At 44.6% G+C, this 6641-nt stretch overlaps 1 long non-coding RNA gene across 1 annotated transcript; it reads right to left on the bottom strand.

Annotated features, from left to right (window-relative positions):
* Positions 1–3680: 3680 nt before the first annotated feature.
* LOC127053563 (uncharacterized) lies at positions 3681–6269 on the bottom strand. Its single transcript, XR_007775080.1, has 3 exons — positions 6206–6269; positions 5225–5313; positions 3681–4230 (listed from the first exon to the last, which is right to left on the bottom strand). It is a non-coding gene; the product is annotated as an uncharacterized LOC127053563 (long non-coding RNA).
* Positions 6270–6641: the final 372 nt, after the last annotated feature.

Genomic DNA, 6641 nt, shown 5'->3' with positions numbered 1-6641 from the left:
GATCCTTGTCAGCGTCATTAGTGTCAATATGAACCATTTATGAGAATAATTTCAATCTAGTTGGCATCACTGGAACATACAAACATGCACAGGAAACTTAAAATGATTAACAGATTTTAAGGCCAGAAAGGACTATTATGATTATCTACACTGGTAAATTGCAGGGTCCTCCAAGGATTTGTACTGGGACGTATGCTGTTCAATATACTCATAAATGATCTGGAAAAGGGCGTGAACAGTGAGGTGGCAAAGTTTCTAGATGATACAGAATTACTCAAAATAGTTAAGTCAAAATTTGACTGCAAAGAGTTACAAAGGGATCTCAAAGTGGGTGAGTGGGCAACACAGTGGCAGATTTAATTCAAAGTTGGTAAATGCAAAGTAACGCACATTAAAAAACATAATCCCAACTATACATACAAAATGATGGGGTCTGAATTAGCTGTTGCCCTCAAGAAAGAGATCTTGGTGTCACTGTGGATAGTTCTCTAAAAACATCTGTTCAATGTGCGGCAGCAGTCAAAAAAGGCTAATGGAATGTTAGGGACCATTAGAAAAGAGATAGATATAAGACAGCAAATATAATGCCACTCTATAATTCCACACATTGAACACTGCGTACAGTCATGGTTGCCCCATCTTAAAAAAGATACATTAGCATTAGAAAAGATTCAGAGAACGGCAACAAAATGATTAGAAGTATGGAATAGCTTCCATATAAGGGGATTTTAAAAGACTAGGACTGTTCATTTTAGAAAAGAGATGACTAAGGGAGGACATGATAGAGGTCTATAAAAATCATGACCAGCATGGAGAAAGTGAATAGGGAAATGTTATTTATGCCTTCACATAGCACAAGAACCAAAGATCAGCTGATTAATAGGTAGCAGGTTTAAAACAAGCATACAGAAGTACTTCTTCACACAACGCACACTGACCCTTTGGAATTCATTGCCATGGGATGTTGAGAAGGCCAAAAGTACAACTGGGTTCAAAAAAGAATTAGTAAGTTCATGGAGGATAAGTCCATCAATGAGTATTAGCCAAGATGGTCAGACACAAAACCCATGCTCTGGATGTCCCTAAACCTCTAACTGCCCGAAGCTGGGACGGGATGACAAGGAACAGATCACCCAGTAATTTCTGCATCAAGCCCATAAATTCCGTTTGAACTAATTATATGGAATTCATTCATTAAGAATAAACCACCCTTTCCATAGATTCATACTTATCTTTAATGTAAATAATTTTCAACAATAAAAGTGAAGGGTCACCAGATTCATGCAGATAACTGTGGGACTAAAATGAGTGATGTTCCTCAAAATGTGGGATATATATGAGGTATGATTGTAGCATCTCTAAGGACACCTTTGCACTGCAAATTTTGAAGTTAAATGTTGAGGGAAAAGATAAGAGAGAGATTCAGCATAAATATTATCTAAAAGTTTCTGTAGCTTTCTTTTAATCTTAAGCACTAGAGTGGGAGGTTCCAGAAACAGAAAAATGCGTTTTAGCTTTCAGGTATCCTTAGTTTTGCTTTTCCACATGGATTTTTAAACATAGTCCATCAGCCTGAGACCTAGAAGCTTATGTAATTCAGATGCTGAATAAGTTCAGTTTTATCCCAAGAAGCTAAAACACAATATACCAGGGAGTGCTGGAAATATAATTACTAGCATTCATTTGCTAAAGCTATCATTTTCTATTATATCTATGCAGCTGGTTCAAATCGGATTACTTTCTCCTAGCACATCGTCTGCATTACAATTTCTCAGAGTTTTACTGAACATAGGTGGTTGCCTGCTGCTTTTATTGGGAAAAAATAGTAAAAAGAAAAATATTAATATCTATGTAGTTTTACAGCAATCTTTGAAAAAACCTCTCCTTAAGAGAAGTTACACTTAGGGTATGTCTACACTACGGGATTATTCCAATTTTACAGAAACTGTTTTTTAAAACAGATTGTATGAAGTCAAGTGAACCTGGCCACATTAAGCACATTAAATCGGCAGTGTGCATCCACGTACTGAGGCTAGTGTTGATTTCCAGAGCGTTGCACTGTGGGTAGCTATCCCATAGTTCCTGCAATCTCCCCCACCCATTGGAATTCTGGGATGAGATCCCAGTGCCTGATGGGGCAAAAAACATTGTTGCAGGTGGTTCTGGGTACAGCCTCACCCCTCCCTCCGTGCAGGTAGCAGACAACTGTTTTGCACCTTTTTCCCTGGGTGAACTGTGCAAATGCCATAGCACAGCAAACATGGACCCTGCTCAGCTCAAGAAGCAATCATGGACACTGTAAACACCTCATGCATTCTTGTGCAGTCAATACTGATCCAGGACCTGCAAAACCAGTTGAGGAGACGGCGGCTACGAGAACTTGGACATAGAATTCTCTCAAACCGCGGGCCCCTGCGCTTTGCGGGTCATACTGGTAATGGGGCAGGTTTTAGCCATGGAACACCGACTTTGGGCCTGGGAAACAAGCACAGACTGGTGGGACCGCATAGTGTTGCAGGTGTGGGATGACTCGCAGTGGCTGTTAAACTTTTGTATGTGTAAGGGTACTTTCATGGAACTTTGTGACTTGCTTTCCCCTGCCCTGAAACGCCAGAATACCAAGATGAGAGCAGCCCTCACAGTTGAGAAGCGAGTGGCAATAGCCCTCTGGAAGCTTGGAATGCCAGACAGCTACCGGTCAGTCGGGAGTCAATTTGGAGTGGGCAAATCTACTGTGGGGGCTGCTGTCATCCAAGTAGCCAAAGCAATCATTAAGCTGCTGCTACGAAAGGTTGTGACTCTGGGAAATGTGCAGGTCATAGTGGATGGCTTTCCTGCAATGGGATTCCCTAACTGTGGTGGGGCGACAGATGGAACACATATCCCTATCTTGGCACCGGAGCACCAGGGCACCCAGTACATAAACCGCAAGGGGTACTTTTCCATGTGCTGCAAGCACTGGTGGATCACAAGGGACATTTCACCAACATCCATGTAGGATGGCCGGTAAGGATTCATGATGCTCGCGTCTTCAGGAACACTATTCTGTTTAAATGACTGCAGCAAGGTAATTACTTCCCAGACCAGAAAATAACAGTTGGGGATGTTGAAATGCCTGTAGTTATCCTGGGGAACCCAGCCAACCCCTTGATGCCATGGCTTATGAAGCCATACACAGGCAGCCTGGACAGTGGTCAGGAGTTGTTCAATTACAGGCTGAGCAAGTGCAGAATGGTGGTAGAATGTGCATTTGGCCATTTAAAGGCACGCTGGTGCACATTACTGACTCGCTCAGACCTCAGCCAAACCAGTGTCCCCATTGTTATTGCTGCTTGCTCCACAATATCTGTGAGAGTAAGGGGGAGACCTTTATGGCAGGGGAGGCTGAGGCAAATCACCAGGCCGCTGATTACGCACAGCCAGACACCAGGGTGATTAGAAGTGCACACCAGGAAGCGGTGTGCATCAGAGAAGCTTTGAAAATCAGTTTCATCACAGGCCAGGGTACAATGTGACTGTTGTGTTTGTTTCTCCTTGATGACCCCACCCCCTTGATTGACTCATTCCCTGTAAGCCACCCACCCTCCCCCTTCAATTACCGCTTGCTTCCTAAGGAAATAAAGTCACTCTCGTTTAAAAATCATGTATTCTTTATTAATTAATTATAAAAAGAGGGAGAGAACTGACAAGGTAGCCCGAGTGGGGTTTGGGAGGAGGATAGGACGGAAGGAAAAGGCTACTAAAAAAATTTCAAAATAATGACAGCCTTTTGGTTGGGCTGTCCATGGGGGTGGAATGGGCAGGAGCACGGAGCCTCCCCCCCCACGCGTTTTTAGTCATCTGGTGGGTGAGGAGGCTAAGGAACATGGTGAGAGGGGAGGGTGGTTATACAGGGGCTGCAGTGGCACTCTGTGATCCTGCTGCTGTTCCTGAAGCTCCACCAGACACCAGAGCATGTCCATTTGATCACGCGGCAGCCCCAGCGTTGCATCATGCCTCCTCTGATCTTCCTGCCGCCACATCTCATCTCGAGCGTCTCTCCTCTCCTCACGTTCACTGGCATCTTTCCTGTACTTTGGTACCACGTCCTTCCACTCGTTCAAATGAGCTCTTTCACTTTGGATCACTTCCATGATTTTGGAGAACATTTTGTCTCACGTCTTTTTTTTCCCCGCCACCTTATCTGAGATAGCCTTCAGGATGGAGGAGGGAGACTTGAAAAATTTGCAGCTGCAGGAGGGAGGGAAAAAAGGGAGAGAAGATACATTTTACAGACCAATGGTTATACTCTTTCACAGTGAACAATACTATTCACTTTACATAGCACATGTGATCTCACTACAAGGTCGCATTTTGCATCTTAATATTGAGTGCCTGCAGCTTTGGTGTTAGAGATCACAGACACAAGTCCAGGCATCAGAATTCGGCTTGCCTGCGGCCATGGTAAGCCATTGTCTTTCGGCTTCTGCAGCCTTCATATATCCAGCGCCCTCCTTTCCCAAATAGCAAGCAAAGCCCGTTCAGTGCTTCTTCTTTCCTGTTAACGTGCAGCACCAGAACCGCCCCCATCCAATTCTCTGAGATGATCGCTTTACCCCTCCCACACCACGTGGCTGATATCATGGAAGATCGCTGCTAGCCACCCTCCCCCCATCCACGTGGCTGGTAGCAGGGAAGATTCCAGCTAGCCAAACGTGAAAAAGCTCAGTGCCAATCATCCCCCACCCAACCTGCTTGGCTAAATGCAGGGAAGGATTTATTTTAAGCCACGGGCAAACAGCCCAACCATCTCTGTCCCCTTAATTAAATTCCCGTATTTCAACCAGGTTACCATGAACGATATCACTCTCCGGAGGATAACACAGCGAGATGAAGAACGGATGTTGCTTGAATGCCTGCGATCACCAGGACCATACGCAGCTAGGCTTTGTCATGCAATGATACCAGATTACTTGCTACATGCATGGCGTGGTCAAGTGTCCTACCATGAAGGACAGAATAAGGCTGCCCTGCCCAGAAACATTCTGCAAAGGCTTTTGGAGTACCTCCAGGAGAGCTTCATGGAGATGTCCCTGGAGGATTTCCATTCCATCCCCAGACAGTTTAACAGACTTTGCCAGTAACTTTACTGGCAGCAAATGCATCTCAAGTCCTGAGGGCAAATTAATCATTAAAAAAACGCTTGCTTTGAAACCATGTTTTATATTTACAAAGGTACACTCACCAGAGGTCTCTTCCATGGCTTCACTGTGTGGGACAGTGGCTTGGGAGGGCTGGGAGGGTACTTCTGTCAGGCTGAGAAAAAGCTCCTGGCTGTTGGGGAGAACAGAGTACTGTGTGCTCTCTGCAAGCTAGTCCTCCTCAGGGAAGGCTAAGTTTACCCCCACCTCGGAATCCACAGACAGGATTGAAGTAGTGGTGGCGGACCCCGCTAGAATTGCATGTAGCTCAGCATAGAAGCGGCATCTTTGCAGCCCTGCCCCGGACTTTCCGTTTGCTTCTCTGGTTTTCTGTCTGAGCTCCTTAACTTTCACACAGCACTGTACTGAGTCCCTGCTGTGGCCTCTCTACATCATGGCCTTGGAAATTTTTTCAAATGTTTGTTCATTTCGTCTTTTGGAACAGAGTTCTGTTAGCACGGAATCCTCTTCCCATATAGCGATCAGATCCAGTACCTCCTGTGCGGTCCATGCTGGAGTTTTTTTGATTCTCAGACTGCAGTTACGTGTGCTGATGAGTTCTACGTGGTCACCTGTGCTGATCAGCTCTCCATGCTGGGCAAACAGGAAATGAAATTCAAAAGTTTGCGGGGCTTTTCCTGTCTACCTGGCCAGTGCATCTGACTCCAGATTGCTGTCCAGAGCCGTCACAATGGTGCACTGTGGGATAGCTCCTGGAGGCCAATACCATCGAATTGCAGCCACACTAACCCTAATCCGACATGGCAATACCAATTTCAGCGCTACTGCCCTCGTTGGGAAGGAGTATAGAAATCAGTTTTAAGAGCCCTTTATATTGACATAAAGGGCTTCATTGCGTGGACGGGTGCAGGGTTAAATTGGTTTAAGGCTAAATTTGGTATAAACGCATAGTGTAGACCAGGCATTAGTGTAGGAGTGGTGGGGGGGAAGGAGAGGTGTTACAGCATTCCCCTCTACACTAATGAACCAGTAGCACTCCAGAGGGATCTAACATAGGCCTTGACCTGATAAGGGTGATTTCAGGGAGCAAAGAGGGTAGTATTGACTTCCTTCTATCTATTGCTTGACCAGCTGCCACTCTACTGATGGGTTTTTGTTTTTTTGGCTTTTGTGGAATTTTCAAAAGACTTTGTATCTGTATTTTACTTAATTAATATCCAATCTTTGCCAATTGGCCTTCACATTTAGGTGGGAGTTCAACAAATACCATGAATGGTTCTAATATTTGGTTAATATATTCAGTACACAGTACAGGCGGGTCAGTTTTTCCCCACCCCATGCTTAAGATATGTGGTACCAAATAATATATCGCTTATTTCTGAGTTTCTGTGGGGACACTTTCTGCTTTTTCCGCTATTAGCTTGTCTCCTATATCATGCAGAAGTATAATGGTGAAACATCAGAAGACATTATTTAAATTATAATAAATACTCTTGTAAC

The sequence above is a fragment of the Gopherus flavomarginatus genome, chromosome 6 (genome assembly GCF_025201925.1).
Source record: "Gopherus flavomarginatus isolate rGopFla2 chromosome 6, rGopFla2.mat.asm, whole genome shotgun sequence".
Taxonomy (NCBI): domain Eukaryota; kingdom Metazoa; phylum Chordata; order Testudines; family Testudinidae; genus Gopherus; species Gopherus flavomarginatus.
This window is presented reverse-complemented; position numbering and strand designations above follow the sequence as displayed.